This window comes from Aotus nancymaae, unplaced genomic scaffold, assembly GCF_030222135.1.
Source record: "Aotus nancymaae isolate 86718 unplaced genomic scaffold, 86718_ANA_hifiasm-v0.15.2.pri h1tg000030l, whole genome shotgun sequence".
Lineage (NCBI taxonomy): Eukaryota > Metazoa > Chordata > Mammalia > Primates > Aotidae > Aotus > Aotus nancymaae.
Genome location: NW_026988443.1, coordinates 22065331 through 22082612, shown reverse-complemented (window position 1 = coordinate 22082612; position 17282 = coordinate 22065331). Strand labels below are relative to the sequence as shown.

Genomic DNA, 17282 nt, shown 5'->3' with positions numbered 1-17282 from the left:
GGGCCGCCGAGCCGCAGCGCTGAGGTGAGCACATGCCGCTCACACTTGTTCGGCACACCTGAGGACACTCACAACTGGCATCCCGGTGCCATTTGCTGATCGCACCGCCGCGGCCGCCAAGCCTGTAGGAACACCGCGGGGAACCAGCCCATGCTCACCCGGTCCCCGCTGCCGCTGCCGCTGCCGCCCCCGTTCACACACGCGCCGCACTCCCACGTGGTGCGCGGCGCTAGGTTCCTGGTGCACACACCCTAAGGCGCGCTCACCCCAGAGCAGCTCGCGGTCACAAAACCGCGAGCAGGGGCTAGCGGGGAAGCAGGACTACCACTCCCGGTTCTTGGAGTCTGTGTCCCGTCTTTCCTTTTCCTTCCAGGGCTTACCTCTGAGGACTCACAACCCGACATCCTGCCTCACAAATGTATGTGTGTGGGGGTCTGTGGGGGGTAGGGTGTCAGAGGAAGCACCTAGGTCTCCCATTACCTATGCCCCACCCCTGCTAGCCTCAAGAGCCAGGCCAGTGGGGCATCATGAAGGCAGCCTCTAGGACAGGGTGGTCTCTGCCTTGCACACCTGCACCCCCAGGGGGTAAAATAAGTGATATGAGTGTGGGTGGATTTTTCTGCCTGCCTGTGTGAAGGTCTCCATGCTTGTGTGTGGCCCAGTGGCCCCCCACCCTGCCCACCCCCGTGTCTGGCACCTTGTGCCTAGCATCCATGCCAGGGCTCTGCCAGGCACTGGGAGTTGGTGCCAGTACCTGGCGGCAGGCGTGATTCTGAGAGGAGTAGGTGTGCCCATGGCAGAGGGGTCCCTGCTTCCCATGGGCCTCCAGGCCTTGCTCAGTGCTTCATCCCTGCCCTCTCAAAGTCCTGGGAGGTTGTGAACTCTTTGTCACACCTCCTAGCCCTGTTGCTCATTCTTTCTTAGGTGCCCAGGCTCTGCCAGGGTTTCAGGGCAATGCCTCCTCCAAAGCCCTCTCTGCCACCAGACTCAGCCCCCTGGTGGGCCAGGGAAATATGGGGGGTGGGGGGGGCTGGGAGCCAGACCCACCAAAGGGAGAGGCTCTGGGTGGAGGACCCATTTTGCCCGGACCCACCCACTCCTGTGCCTTCACCTATCCGTCCTCCTAAGGACAGATGACAGGCGAGCCCTGGCCCTGGGAGGCAGGACTTGAATGAGGAGGGTGTGTGTGTGCCTGACCTTGGGTACACAACCTTGCGTGCCTGTGTTTGTAAACACTTGTATCCATGGGACTCCATGGCTTGTCCAAGCCATTTGGTTGTGTCACTATGCCATGACCTTGTGTGTGCAAGTGAGTACATTTGTGTGAGTTGTGTGTGTTTCTGGTAACTCTCTGTCCTTTAGTCTGGGTCATCCTGACTCTAGAAGCTCAGGGAAACATCCTTTTCCAAAGTCACTGATTCCTGTTGCAGTGAATGTATGGCCCAGGCTCAGAGGCAGACACGGTGTCCGGGGCCTGACTTCCTGATTTGAGCTGTAGAGCTTGGATTGGCTGGACCCCCCAGCTTTAGCTGACCCACCAAGAGTCTGGCTGTGGTTTCTCCAGCCTCAGTCCATTAAAGCCTTCCCCTTGGAGGTGGGGGAAGGGAATAGAAGCTGGGATGAGAGTCCTGGGGAGCTTTCAAGGTCAAGGCGATACAGAACTAGCACTTGCTAGAGCAGGAGTTGAAGAGTAGGGGGATGGGGCAGGAAGGCAAGATAAGGACAGAGACAGAAGCAGGGTCCTATGCTGTCCTGGGAGGGAACCATGAAGGCCACCATGAGGAGGGAGACTTGCCAGGAGGCAAAGTTGGGATTCGCATTAGGCTGAAGAGTATAGCGTGGTTAGGATGAGGAAGGGGGTGTTTCCAGCTCAGCTTCTGGAACATCATGCCACTTCAGGCAGAGCCATTTAGTCTTATAGGATTTGGGTCTTGGTGGGACTGGACCATCTGCCACATTTTTATATAAACTACCCTCCACCCATTCATCCCACATCCTAGCCCAGGCCTCCTCCTTCCCAGGACCTATGCTCCAGCTCCTGTGGCCTCCTCAGCTGCTGACCCCTTATCCCTTATTAGGTGGAGATGTTCTAGAAGTACAAGGTGATTAGGGCAGTCATGGCTGGGAGGAGCTGCCCCAGCCCTGTCTGAGGCCTGGTGCCAGGTCGTGCCTGCCTAGGGGCAGAAAACCAGCCTCTGCCAGAACCAGGAGTCTAGGCTGTCAGGGGCCTCCAGGGAAGAGAAGGGGAGAGGGGAAATGGGCAGGAGATAAAGCCTGGCAGGGCACAGAAATGAAGAGTGACCAGGAGCAGAGCCCCTGAGCCACTCGCCCCTTAGCCCTCAGCCCACAGCCTCCCTTAGTCCTTTGTCCCAGCCTCCAACCCTCCTTGGTCAGAAACCTGGTTAACCAAACCCTTAGCACGCCCCAGGCTCTGGAGGACAGAGGGTGGGTGAGAGCCTGGCAGGCTGGCTCTGGTCTCCTCCAGCGCAGTCCAGCAGCTCACTGGCACCCTCTGCTGGCCTTGTAGGGAGAGCACGGCTCTGAAGGAGATAAAGGCCTGGTAACTGACTGGCTGCTGGATTGAGGAGTGGGGAACACATGTCTAAAGTAGGGGATACGAAGTGGCAGACTCCAGGAGCCCTCACACTCTGTCCTTTGACTGTATTTGGGTTCCTGGAACAGGGCACTCAGCACTCACTTGTCACCTCTTCCTCCCTCTGTAGCTCAGAGGCTGTAGTGTCCCAAGGAGCCCCCACCCCGCACTGTGCTTCACGCCTTCACCTCCACCACGCCTCCTCTTGGCACAATAGCAGAGGGTCCCTCTTCCTGCCAGCAGCCAGGGTCCTAGACCCTATTGCTCCCTGGCCTCAAAGACAGCAAACTTGTATTGAGTTCCTACTGTGTGCTGGGCCCTGTGCTGGGCACCATAGATGTAGCAACTGACCACTGTCCCCAGCAGCAGTGTACTGGGCACTAGCCTCACCCATTGGGAACCTCAAGCCCCTGTCCCTTTCCACAACATTTCTCTTGTGGCCGGGCATGCTGGTTCATGCCTGTAATCTCAGCACTTTGGGAAGACGAGGCAGGTGGATCACCTAAGGTCAAGAGTTCAAGACCAGCCTGGCCAACATGGTGAAACCCCACCTCTACTAAAAATCCAAAAATTAGCCAGATGTGGTGACACACGCCTGTAGTCCCAGCTCGTGAGACTCGTGAGACTGAGGCAGGAGAATCTCTTGAACCCAGGAGGCAAAGATTGCAGTGAGCCGAGGTCACACCGCTGCTCTCCAGCCTGGGTGACAGAGCAAAGGTCTGTTTTTTTTTTTTTTTGTTTGTTTTGTTTTAAAAAGCATCTCTCTTGTGTTTTCTCCTACTGTTCTCAGCTGCGTTTCTCTAAAGTTGTCTATAATCACCATCACCATGCTCCCCTCCCCGCCTTTGCTCTGGACCAGCTCCCCCTCCTAACCCCCTAGTCCCCAAATCCCATAGACCCATCTCTGGCTTCAGCTAATTTGGCCTCTTCAAAGCCTCGGCCCTGGTGGCCTCTCTTTCCTTTCCCAAGCCCTGTCTCCCTTGGGTGCCTGTGAAGCCACGGCTGCCGGGTTTCCTCCTACCTCACTGCCTCTCCAGCTTGTCTTCCTTGTGGGTGAAATTCTGGCTGTGGAGGCCTCACCCCAGCCCTCCCCGCACCATGAGCTCATCTTTCTACTCACATGCTGGCGACCTCCTTGCTTGCTTTCTGGCCAAGCTCTCCCTTTTGACCACAGGCCCACATGTCCAGCTGCCTCTGGACACTTTCCCTTGGACACACGTAGGCCCCTCAGCCTCAGCATGTTCAAGGCTGGTCCTGGCAGCCATCATGCCCCACTGCATCCTCAAACTTCAAGCCATGCACTGGCCTCCAAATCTCTTGCTGTGTCCCAAGCCCTGGGTTGGGTGCAGATACCTCATCATAGCCTTTATAGTAGGTGTCATTATCACCATTTTCACATTCAAGGAAGTTGAGGCTTCCAGAGGTGAAGGAAATTGTGCAAGCTCTCAAGCTCAAGTCCACTTGCATTGGAGTCTTGGACCAGCCCCAGGATTCAAACTCAGGTGTACCTGAATCCAAAGTCTGGGTTTCTTGAGCACTATGTTAATACGGGGCTGTGTTTGTCACCTGTGGATCTTAGATTTCATCCTGAGGGCAAAGGAGAGCTTGGAATGGTTTAAGCAAATGAGACCCCCATTCCAGGTGGCCAGGAAATGGATCTGGGAAAGAGTGGAGGCTGACTATATTATTATTATTACTTAAAAAAAATTTTTTTTTTTGAGATGGAGTTTTGTTCTTGTTGCCCAGGCTGGAGTGCAATGGTGCCATCTCGGCTCACTGCAACCTCCGCCTCCCAGGTTCAAGCGATTCTCCTGCCTCAGCTTCCTGAGTAGCTGGGATTACAGGCATGTGCCACCACGCCTGGCTAATTTTTGTATTTTTAGTAGAGACAAGGTTTCTCCATGTTGGTCCAGTGGGTCTTGAACTGCAGACCTCAGGTGATCGCCCGCCTCGGCCTCCCAAAGTGAGCTACAGCGCCTGGCCTTAAGTTTTATTATGATTATTACTTTATTATTTTATTATTATTACTTTTAGTTAGAGATGGGGTCTTGCTCTGTCACCCAGGCTGGAGTACAGTGGCATAGTCATAGCTCACTGCAGCCTTGAATTCCTGGGCTTGAGCGATCCTGCCATCTAAGGCCTCCATAGTAGCTGGGACGACAGGTGCTCACCACCAGAACTGGCTATTATTTTTTAAATTTTTTGTAGAGACAGGGGTCTCACTATGTTGCCCAGGCTAATCTTGAACTGCTGGCTTCAAGTGATCTTTGAAGCTGGGAGTCTTGTTTCTGCATCCAGATGAGGGACAGAGTAGAGGTCTGTTCAAAGAAACGGAACTTGAGGCACCCCTGAACATGCAAAGGCTGAGCCCCGAGGCAGGTGGACACCTGTGGGCTCCAGCACATTGCTCCTGTAGCGTGGGAGCCCTGGAGGTGGCCGACTCTCCTCCGAGTACCCTAGGCATGAACGGAAACCCCCCATTTTTCAGAGCTATCTCATCCGGGCTGGGCAGCTGGAAACCAGGCCCTTTGGTTATGGAACTGAAGGAAACCTCCTCTCCAGTTACCAGAGAAAAGGGGCAGTAAGACACAAAAAGCCAGGAGCATCGCTTGTGTTTTCAGCCTGTGTCTGGCACCCTCCTCCAGACTTTTACTGTCTCCAGGATTAAAGGCAGATGTTTGGGGATTGGGGTCCTTGAGTTTGGGAAACTGAGAGAGTATGCTCTGCAGGGTTTTCTGGACCAGTCCCAGGGGGAAAGCAAGCCCCAGCTGAGAGACTTGGAGGGAGGGCTGGATTGACTCTGGATGAAATCCTTCTAGGATCTGTCTTGTATTCTCCAGTGTGGCTTTGAGTTATTAATAACTCTCTTTCCACATTCACTGTGTGTCTGTGGCATGCCAGTCCTTGTGCTTAGCTTGCTTGGTCTTTATTTACTATCCTCACGTCATCACTATGAAGCAGGTACTATCATTATCCTTAGCCTATACGTAAGGAAATAGGCTCAGAGAGGTTAAGTGACATGCTCTTGGTCACACAGCTGTCAAATCACACAGCTGCTCCTAATCCTCAGAATCATCAGGCCACATTGCCCCCTGGCCTTCAGCCTGCAAGGCTGGCATTATTCAGTGGGCAATACCCAGGTGAAAGGCTACCAAACTTTTTTTATTTGCTGCACAATTAAAAACAAGTCTCTCAACGTTGGAATTAAGGCAACTTGATTGTTGAAACTCATTCCACTGCTTTTCTCCTTACAGCTTCCATCACCCCCATTCAGGCCTTTTCTTGGCAGAACAATTGCAAAAGATACAAAAATTAGTTGCTGTTGGCTGGCTGTTTTAATTTATTTGCATATACATAATTCAGCCCCACCCCTGGTGGCTAATACGGCCCCTGGGGAAACTGCGGCTGTCTTCTGATTGCTGGTGGGGAGGCCTGTGTGTGTGTTTTTTTTTAAATAAACTGAAACCAGATGGAGGGGGGTTTTGTTCACAGCCTTTCCTACAATTTTCTCCAGCGAATTCCTTGAAAAGTCAACCACCTATGAGTGGTGCCTCTTCTCCATGGAGGTCTCTCACCGCTGGTATGCAAATATCTAGCAGGGTTGATATTTCTCAAAGAAGGAGAAAAAGAGCTTTTGGCCCTAGGGCTTTCCAGAATGCAGGGTCATCTCCTGGTTGCCCCCCCAATTTTAGGTCTGTACTTATAGTTGATGTCCTCGCTCTCCTTATCTGGGAGTGGGCTGGGGTGGGGGAGTCTTGGGCCCGGCTTGAATCAAATCACCTAGACCAACCAGTTGGTATGAAAATGTGAATTCCAGACCCCCACCTATACCCCATTTGCAGCACTGACCTCTGCCATGAGACCCCAACTCTCCAGCAGGGTTGGTTTTTGCAGTCAGCCCAGGGGTTATTTCCCTAAAGGGCCCAAGCCACTCCTGCTTCCATCCTGGGAAGACCAGAGAAGCTGGAGGTGGTTATCGAAATATTTTTAACCACCAGCCAGGTCCAGGGCTTTGTGATGCCCTGGGAGTCCTCATTAAGCGATTCCTTGTTCAGAGAAACGAGGCGAGTGCACCCACTGGTCGCCGTGCTAGAGGCTTACTATTTTTTTCTCTGGAACGTGAATTGGGCATTGTCATAGTGAAGTGTGACCCAGTCCCCAGGCAGGGGAGAGCACTTCTTTCCCAGCTCTGACCTTCATTCCTAGCTCAGAATACCTTTCTTTTGGATCCCAAGCTTTTTCAGATAATTGTGTCAGGTTACATAAAGCTCTGAGATATGAACACTCAAAGGCAATTCTGGTGAGAGCAGGTCTGAGAGGTTTCGGCACATAATTTGCTTTAAAGTATTAGAGGAAAAATTCAGGTGTCTGAGGCCAGCACATTTTTGAAATAAAATAAGAGCAGCCAACAACTTTGCATGGATGTGCCATTCCCCATAGAAACGAGGGAGCAAAAAGACAGATTTCATAATGAAAGGAAATACCCCTCCCCAGGGAGGCTGTTCAGGGGCGGGGAGCAGGGCGAGTGAGGGGGAGAGAGGGGAGTCAGTTGCAAAGAGAACAGCTTGGACCAGGCTGCCATTAAAATGGAAATCTTCACTAACCAGGATCACTTTTTCCCCTCCTTTCTGCATCTTAGGTGACACGTGGTAAATACAAGACTTCAGTTTTCCAAGAAACGTAAAATAAAAACTGAATTACTGGCAGAGAAGCTTTAAAATTTTTGGTTCCTAGGACTCTGCGGGCACATTTTCCACACACCATGATTTTTATTTCATTTGCCTCTGAGGGGCGGCCCTCCAGCAGTTCTGTTGCATAAGGTACTGTTTCCAAACACCTTGTCCCCAACTGGTGACACAGAGTAAGTTTTATCTAGGTCTGAGAAGAGTTCTGGAAGGGTGACATTGTGTTCCAAGTTGTGCTGGTTACAATCAACAGTAGGAAGGTTGCCGAAGATCTTACCAAGGAAGCTGAGAGAATATTTTAAATACCAAGTGGCACTTCTTTCTTAAAGCACAAAGTGGTCGTAAAAACCACTTAACAGGGAAAAAAATTAATGGGAGGGAAGTGCCTTGAATGCAGCAATTAAAAAAAAAAAGCTTTACAAGGGATGTGGAAAAAACAGATTTACTATGTTGAAGAGATGGGATAATACAGGAAAGTCCATTTTTACACAAAAATAATTTGGTTATTTACACAAGGCTCCGCAGAAGAATTCCTATAAGTAGCACTATCCTTTTTCATTCCTTCATGCGTTCCACACACATTTCTTTCTTTCTTTTTTCTTTTTCTTTTTTCTTTTTTGAGACAGAGTTTTGCTCTTGTTGCCCAGGCTGGAGTGCAATGGGCATAATCTCGGCTCGCTGCAACCTCCGCCTCCCGAGTTCAAGCGATTCTCCTGCCTCAGCCTCCTGAGTAGCTGGGATTGCAGGCATGTGCCACCTCCCTGGCTTTTTTAGTAGAGATTGAGTTTCTCCATGTTGGTCAGAACTGGTCTCAAACTCCGGTCCTCAGGTGATCCGCCCGCCACAGCCTCCCAAGGTGCTGGGATTATAGGTGTGAGCCACCGTGCTGGGCCTTCTTTTTTTACTATTATCATTTTTAGAGACAGAGTCTTGCTTTGTTGTCCAGGCTGCAGTGGTGCAGTCAGTCATGGGTCACTGCAGCCTCAAACTCCTGGGCTGCAGGGATTCTGCCCTTCTCAGCCACCTGAGTAGCTGGGACTACAGGCATGCATCATCATGCCCCGATAATTTTTCTTTTTTGTCACTTTGTCACCAGGCGCCAGACTGGAGTGCAGTGGCGTGATCTTGGCTCACTGCAAGCTCCGCCTCCCGGGTTCAAGCAATTCTGCCCCCTCAGCCTCCCGAGTAGCTGGGACTACAGGCATGCGCCACCATGCCTAGCTAATTTTTGTATTTTAGTAGAGACAGGGTTTCACCATGTTGGCCAGGATGGTCTCGATCTCCTGGGATTACAGGTGTGAGCCACCTCACCTGGCCTATGCCCCGCTAATTTTAATTTTATTTTGTAAAGACAGGGTCTTGCTATGTTGTCCAGGGTGGTCTTGAACTCCTGGGCTCAAACAATCCTCCTACCTTGGCCTCCAAAAGTGCTGGGATTACAGAGGGAGCCACCATACTCTGCCTCAACCCACATTTCTTGAGTGCTTCATGTGTTCGGGACCCTGTGCTAGGGAAGCAGGGGAGGAACAAACACTGTTCCTCCCCTATCTGACTGGAAGGACAGGCCCTTATCAGATCATTATACAATCAAGGAGCCCCAGACAGAAGGAATGAGAAAGCAGAGTCCCATGGTGCTATGGGAGTGACGCCTCTATTCTTGGGGACCAGAGAGGGCTTTCCCAGAGAAAATAAGCTTCCAGGTAATGTGAGCTTCAAATGCAAAGGCCCTGGGATAGAAAGAGCTGCAGTCAGCCTGAGCCAGGGGGCATGCAAGGTCTTGGAGACTGAAGTGGATGCACTGAGGAGGAGGTTTCAATTCTAATTTCATGGTATATGGAAACAACCTCTCCCTAAGGAGCAAAGAGTGTTGTTGAGGGTTATAAGCAGGAAGTAAAAGAATCAGCTTGGTGTGGGTTTTTTACGTTTTGTTTTTGTTTTTAGACAACCACAGGCTGTAAGGAGAATGGACTGATAAGGGTGGGGACAGGGACAGGGACAGGGAGCCCCCCCGCCCCGAGCCAATAAGGAGGCCAGGGCAAGAGATGCTGGTGGCCATGAGGACAAGCAAGTGGATGAGCTGAGTCATCCAAGACCCATTGGGGAGGGTACTATGACCCAGATGAAGTGGGCCTAGAGAGCAAGAGCTGTGGCTGATCATCTCCCACCCAGTCTAGTTTGATAATTAAATTTAATTCCACTCATGCATGACATGGACATTATCATTTCCTGGTAGAAAGACAAGGATGGTCTGGATGGTAGGCACCCATGATTACTACCCATTGAGCACTCTTTGGGCGCATGGTCACCTTTTCAGGCCTCATCACAGCCCTGGGCAGTAGCTATTGTTACCCCCATTTCACATACAAGCAAATTGAGATTATTAAAGAATTGGCTGGGCGCGGTGGCTCACGCCTGTAATCCCAGCACTTTGGGAGGCTGAGGTGGGCGGATCACCTGAGGTCAGGAGTTCGAGACCAGCCTGACTAATATGGATGAAACCCCATCTTTAAAAAAAAAAAAAAAAGAATTTATGGCTGACTGCCGTCGCTCACACCTGTGATCCCCAGCATTTTCGAGGTGGAGGTGGCCGATCACTTGAGGTCAAAAGTTGGAGACAGCTTGACCAACATGGTGAAACCCCATCTCTATAAAAAAAAAAATTATGCTGGGCGTGATGGCTCATGCCTGTAATCCCAGCACTTTGGGAGGCTGAGGTGGACTGGATCACCTGAGGTCAGGAGTTTGAGACCAGCCTGACCAACATGGAGAAATCCTGTCTCTACTAAAAATACAAAAAAAAAAAAAAAAAAAAAAAAAAAAATTAGCTGGGCGTGGTGGTGCATGCCTATAATTCCAGCTACTCCGGAGGCTGAGGCAGGAGAATCACTTGAACCTGGGAGGTGGAGGTTGCAGCGAGTTGAGATCATGCCACTGCACTCCAGCCTGGGTGACAGAGCGAGATGCCATCTCAAAAAAAAAAAATTTACCCAAGGTCACCATCTTATAACTGGCACCATTGAGATTAAATCACTAACCTGCCCTGGGAGAAGTGAAGAGTGCCAGGAACCCTGGGACCACATTGGCTCTAATTATGGATGTATCTGTTGGTTCAGGCCCAGGGTGCAACAAGCCGGCTTTGCCCCTGTGGAGTCTCCTCTGGCAGCTCCAAGGAGCCCTATAAGTCAGCTTACACTCGTGTGTGCACCCCTGGAAAACCACAGTTGGCCTTTTTCTCCCTGTGACCCTGGGCTGTTCTATCCTGGGCAGACTTGCCTTGCAAATCACTGGCTGCGGCTCTGGCTAGGAACAAGTCCTGCCCAAGGGGCTGACTTCTATAAAATGCATCTCAGATTTTCATAGAAATTGGCCAGGTTGGGCAGGGGGTGTTGTCAGTAGGAGCTGGAACAACACTAGGTAAAGAGAACCCCATGGGAAGAGGCCTGAGGGTGAAAACAGATGTTGCCGATTCCAGGAGCTGCAGAATCGTCACAGAGGACAGGAAGGAGCTCCACATACCAGAAGCCTGCCCAGCAGGGCACTGGAATCCACACTTTGTCATTTCAGTTGATCTTAAAGGCAAAAGGGAGCTCTGGAATTTCTCTCTCTCTCTCTTTTTTTTTGAGATGGAGTTTTCCTTTTGTTGCCCAGGCTGGAGTGCAATGGCTCGATCTCAGCTCACCACAACGTCTGCCTCCTGGGTTCAGATGATTCTCTTGCCTCTGCCTCCTGAGTAGCTGGGATTACAGGCATGTGCCACCACACCTGGCTAATTTTTGTATTCTTTTTTTAGTAGAGATGGGGTTTCTCCATGTTGGTCAGGCTGGTCTCAGACTCCTGACCTCAGGTGATCCACCCGCCTCGGCCTCCCAAAGTGCTGGGATTATAGGAATGAGCCACTGTGTCCAGCCCTGGAATCTCTTAAGCAAGGCTGATGAGGTGGTGTTTTCACATTAGAAAGATTTCTCTGGCACCTACCAGGCCTGTGTGGCTTTCCTCTGTCAGTGATGCCCTGTGCAGTGTCAGCCCTGCGCAGATTGGGGACCACACAAGGATGACAGTCTCAGAGTGTGATCAACTCGAGGTCAGGAGTTCAAGACCAGCCTGGCCAACCTGGTAAAACTCTGACTCTAATAAAAATACAAAAATTAGCTGGGTGTGGTGGTGCAGCCTGTAGTCCCAGCTACTTGGGACGCTGAGGTGGTAGGATCACTTGGGCCCAGGAGATGGAGGCTGCAATGAGCTGAGATCACAGCACTGCACTCTAGGCTGGGTGACAGAGAGAGAAGTCATCCCCTCCCCGCAAAACAACAACAACAACAAAAATGTCAAAGGAATCTGAGCTGTCATTCAGATTTTTGTTTCAATTGAAAAACAGCTTTCATTGGGCATATGTTTGTGCACTTCACCTGTTTGCAAACACTATTGTGCTGAAACAAATGACTACCAATGTGTCATCTTGACAGTTCTTGAGGTAGGAAGTTGGAAATGGGTGCCCCTGGGTTACAGTAGAGGTGACAGCAGGCTGGTTCCTTCTGGAGGTTCTAGGGGAGGGTCTGCCCCTGGCCTTTTCCAGCATTTAAAGGCTGCCTGCATTCCTTGGCTTGGGCCCCTTCCTCCATCTTCAAAGCCCAAATTGCAGGACCTTCAAATGTCTCTGACCTCTGCTTTGTTGTTATGTAGTCCTCCCATCTGACCCACCTACCTTCGTCTTATAAGGACCTTTGTGACTATACTGTGTTCACTCAGATAACCTGGGATACCCTCTCCCATCTTGAGAGCTTAACTTCATCTCATCTGCAAAATCCCCTTTGATATGTCACTAACATATTTGAAGTTTCCAGGGATTAGGGTGATGACGTCTTTGTGGGGTTTTGGGGTGGTGGTTGATATTATTCAGTCTACCACCCCTTCTAATAAAGAAAGAGAAGGAAGGATAGTCTGGCAGCTGAGAGGAGGATGGATGGGAAGCAGGCAGGCTGATGTTAGGGAGAATTTGAGGCTGCTTCAGGCTCAGTAAGGAAGATGCTGGTGAGCTGGGCTGGGCTGGGGTAGAGCGGGAAGAATGGACACAGTCCGTGTTTCAGAGCGAGGGCGGCCTGGTCATGGGCACTATCTGGTTTAGGTGGGCAAGGACTAGCAGGAGAGACATGGGAAGATGCCTGAGTGTACAGATGGGTTGACTGGGTAGCTGGTGGTGCCCTTCAGAGGGCCCAAGGGGAGGAGCAGGTTTACGGCAAGGACAAAGAGGGCATGTGGGGATGTGTTACCTCCAAGACACCAATGGGACATCCAGGAGAGGAGACCCTGAGTCAAGTGGATCCAGGGTCTTTTGGGTCCCTCCCTATATTATGGGAACATATGGATTCCCACCATGCCCAATCCCCACCTTGTTTTTCAAAATATTTATCTATTATTATTATTATTATTTAAGAGCTAAGATCAGGCGGGGCACTGTGGCTCACGCCTGCAATCCCAGCATTTAAGCAGAGGGATCACCTGAGGTCAGGAGTTTGAGACCAGCCTGGCCAACGTGGTGAAATCCTGTCTCTACTAAAAATACAAAAATTAGTCAGGCAATGCAGCAGGTTCCTGTAATCCCAGCTACTTGGGAGACTGAGGCAGATCGCTTGAACCTGGGTGGTGGAGGTTGCAGTGAGCTGAGATGCGCCATTGCACTCCAGCTTGGGTGACAGAGTGAGACTCTGTCTAAAAAAAAAAAAAAGAGAGAGAGAGATGAGATCTTACTCTGTCACCCAGGCTGGAGTGCAGTGGCATGATGGTAATTCGCTGCAATCTCAAACTTCCGAGCTCAAGTGATTCTCCTGCCTCAGTTTCCTGAGTAGATGGGACTATAGGCACAGGCCACCAGTCTCGCCTATTTTTTTTCATTTTTTGCAGAGACAGGGGTCTTTCTATGTTTCCCAGGCTAGTCTCAAATTCCTTGCCTTGGGCGGATCACGAGGTCCAGAGATTGAGAACATCTTGGCTAACGCAGTGAAACCCCATCTTTACTAAAAATACAAAAAATTAGCTGGGCATGGTGGTGACCACCTGTAATCCTGGCGACTCGGGAGGCTGAGGCAGGAGAATCACTTGAACCAGGGAGGCAGAGTTTGCAGTGAGCTGAGATTGTGTCACTGTACTCCAGCCTGGGTGACAGAGCAAGACTCCGCCTAAAAAAAAAAAATTCCTTGCCTCAAGTGGTTTTCCTGCCTCAGCCTCCTTAAAGTACTGGGATTACAGGTGTGAGCTACTGCATCCCGCCTCATCCTCCACCTCGATTTCTGGGTTGTGATCTCTGTTTGACCCAAAGTTCTCCAATTCCAGTTAAGGAGTCAGCTTGTACTCTGAAGCCAGAATAGCATTGATATTTATCCTACATTGAGTTTGAGTTTATCAGTTCTGAAAACAAGAATTTAAGTAATAGAGAGGTTATGTCACTTGCACAAGGACCCACGTACCTGTCATGTGACAGAGGAGGAATAGTTATGTTGCCTTTATTGTAAGCTTATGACTTACACATTTTAGAGATAAGGATGTTTTCTGCCCCTATCTGCCATATCCGCCTTGGAGATGTGCATAGGACAGATAGCAGAAGACAAAGTGTCTTCCTGTCTTTTGAGAAAGCCTGAGTTCATAGAAAACTCCATTCTGAGTGTCCCCATGGAGAAGGGGAGAGGAGACTGTTTGGGAAACCCAAGATAGCAAAGAAGTCTCCTAGGCAGAGAAAGGAAAGGGAGGCTGCAGGCCCTGGAGCAGAGGAAGCAGGTGTCTGTCCCTGGCAGCCCCAGGGAGAAGCAGGAGCCTCAGCAGGGTGGCCTCATAGAGCTCAGACCTGAAAACGTTTGTGGACTTGGGCAATGGCTGTGGCCTCAGTAAAACTCATGACCAGAGGATTTTTTGCTTGTTTGTTTTTGGTGATGGTTTTTTGCTGTAGGAAAACATGAGTCCTTTGGAATTACCTGGCTAAGAGGAGTCCAATGGAGACTAAGATTGAATTTCTCTAGGCAGGTGGTTCACGTCTGTAATCCCAGCACTTTTAGAGGCCGAGGTGGGCAGATCGCTTGAGTTCAGGAGTTCGAGACCAGCCTGGCCAACATGGCAAAACCCTGTCTCTACAAAAACATGCAAAAATTAGTTGGGCATGGTGGTGTATGCCTGTAGTCCCAGCTACTCTGGAGGCTGAGGCGGGAGGATCACCTGAGCCCAGGAGTCCGAGGCTGCAGAGAGCTGTGATTGTGCAACTGCACTCCTGCCTGGGCAACAGAGACCAGTTAAAAAAAAAAAGATGGGATTTCCCATCAGCATGGAAGATTGGAGCTTGATTTTTGCTTTATTTATTTTCTTTATCCTCTGAACAGGTGATGATTAAACAGATTTTTGCTTTATTTAAAGGCAATAAATAAATGAGATATTTTGTCCTACTTACTTGAAGCTCACATTTCTGGCTTTACGTTATGGGGTACCTGCATTTTTAGTGGAGTAATTTATTTGTCTAGATTTGTTTTCCCCTTAACCTGTAAGCTCCCGAAGGGTCAGGATATTGTGGATGCTGCAGCACCTACGCTCATCGAAGTGTGCAGGTTGACTGAGGTTGGGGAGGTGTCTTCTTGAGAGCTGTGGTCTCCGGATAGAAACTGGAAGGGAGCGCGTTTGAGATGTTAGGATTTCGGGAAGACAAGCTGGGAATCGGAAGCGGGGAAAAATGGATTTTGTAGAGGAGCGGTTAGGAAAAATCTGGGAATAGGCCGGCTGGGGCGCCAAGGGGGTCCCTGGCAAGCCCCGCCCCAGCTGGAAGACCGGCGCTGAGTGACGCAGCGCGGTTTGGCCGCTGTGGGGCGCCGTAGCCCGCGCCGTTGTCAGGGGAACGGGCCCAGCGCCGGACGAGGCCCAGCCAGTCTGGGCCTGGCTTGGTCGCCCCGCCATCCTGCCGGAGCCGGAGTCGGAGCCGGAGCCGGAGCCCGAGGACTCGTCGGCCCAGTCTCTGTCCAGGATGGGGCCCCTCTCCCGGGCGCGTTGCCGTCCAGTCCCAGGGACCGTCCCTGCCGCGAGAGTCTGAAGCGCGGCTACCCCGGGGAGGGTGGAAGGCCAGGCGTGGGACCCGAACCTCTGGCTGACCTTGGCAGGGCCCATCTGGCACGGCCGCCGCGGCGCGCAGGTGAGGAGTCCCCGCTCAGTTTCTCACCTCGGAGCCTGGTCTGAGCCACCGGGTCGCGGATGCTGCCGCCTGGCCGGCTTTGGGCTCGCTTCCGCCTGGAGCAGGTGGCCTGAGTTCCAGGGCCCAGGCAGAGCGCGGGGCTTCCTTTTAGCATGTATCAAGTTCGCAGATCTTCATTGAGCGCTTACTCTTTGCCAGGCTGTGTGCCAGGCGCGGGCACAGAGGACTCCGAACAGACGTGGCCCGTCTCCAGAACCCAGAGTCTTAAGGAAGGGGTCTGGGAAGCAGGTGTCATACATGACTAAAGTGATTTCAGGTCGGGTTAGGGACTCTGGTTTTGAAATGGAGGGGTTGGTCATGGAGGGTCTGTTTTAAAAGGAAACCATGGGAAAAGTTTTAATTTTTTCTTTCTTTCTTTTTTTTTTTTTTTTTTTTTACTTTGAGACGCAGTTTCGCGCTTGTAGCCCAGGCTGGAGTGCAGTGGCGGGATCTCGGCTCACTGCAAGCTCTACCTCCCGGGTTCAAGCGATTCTCCTGCCTCAGCCTCCTGAGTAGCCGGGATTACAGGCGCCCACCACCACGCCTGGTTAATTTTTGTATTTTTAGTAGAAACGGGGTTTCACCACGTTGGCCAGGCTGGCCTTGAATTCCTGATCTCAGGTGATCCGCCTTCCTCAGCCTCCCAAAGTGTTGGAATTACAGGTGTGAGCCATCGTGCCCAGCCAATTTTTTAATTTTTTTGAGACAAGTTCTGCCTTTGTCACCCAGGCTGAAGTGCTGTGGTGTGAACATGGCTCACTTCAGCCTCTGCCTTCTGGGCTCAAAGTATCCTTCCACCTCCGCCTCCCGAGTAGCTGAGACTACAGATGCCCACCACCACAATCAGCAATTTTTTAAGGTTTTGGTAGAGATGAGGTCTCACTATTTTGCCCAGGCTGGTCTCGAGCTCCTGGTCTCAAGGGATCCTCTCACCTCAGCCTCCCAAAGTGCTGGGATTACAGGCGTGAGCCACTGCAACTGGCAGAAGAGTTTTTTATTTTTTGTTTGTTTGTTTATTTATTTATTTTGAGACAGCATCATGTTCTGTCACCTAGGCTGGACTGCAATGGCACATTCTTGGCTCACTGCAGCCTACACCTCCTGTGTTCAAGTGATTCTCCTGCCTCAGCCTCCCGAGTAGCTGGGATTACAGGCATCTACCACCACACCCAGCTACTTATTGTAATTTTAGTAGAGATGGTGTTTCAACATGTTGGCCAGGCTGGTCTTGAACTCCTGACCTCAGGTGATCCACCCAACTTGGCCTCCCAAAGAAGAGTTTTGATGAGTTCACATTTGAAAAGCTCACTTCACTCTGGCTGCTGAGCAGCAGGGTTGTGACAGAATATACCAGGAGGTCAGCTGAGGGCCATCCTAGTTCTGCCAGTCTAGCTGTGCCTCCTAGAGGAACTCATTTAGTGTCTCTGAGCCTCAGTGTCCTCATGAGGGGGTTGGGCATTTTGTATATTTTTTATGAGAAAGTGAGAAGCCAGTCACATCTGAAATCAGTGACTGTAGGGATCTACAAGAACGGTTGGAAATGATAGGACCTTCCTCAGAGCTCTATGAGGATTGAATGAGTGAATTCCACTGAAGCAATGCTTGGCACAGAATAAGTGCCCTCTAAATGCTGGTGTTGGTTATTATCATGGAAACACTGTAGGAGAGCGATGCTGGAAGTTTGGATTAGGGTAATGACAGTAGAGATGGTAGAAAAAAGTGGCTTGGCTGCCTTTACTGAAGGAGAGCTGGGTTCAGACATGGGTGAGAGGTGGTCTCTGCTTTTGTAGAACTGGTGCTTCACTGT

The 17282-nt window shown here is 50.9% G+C and overlaps 1 protein-coding gene across 4 annotated transcripts in view; it reads left to right on the top strand.

Annotated features, from left to right (window-relative positions):
- Positions 1 to 7153: 7153 nt before the first annotated feature.
- Positions 7154 to 17282, top strand: part of ZDHHC1 (zinc finger DHHC-type containing 1) — a 30711-nt gene continuing 20582 nt past the window's right edge. For 2 of the 4 annotated variants that reach the window (XM_064383185.1, XM_021667063.2), the window contains exon 1: positions 15154 to 15436. The gene's annotated coding sequence lies outside the window, so the exon portion shown is untranslated. Of the gene's footprint in view, positions 7414 to 15153; positions 15437 to 17282 lie in introns of those variants that run through there. The other 2 variants (XM_064383188.1, XM_012468218.2) reach the window with 2 other exon arrangements.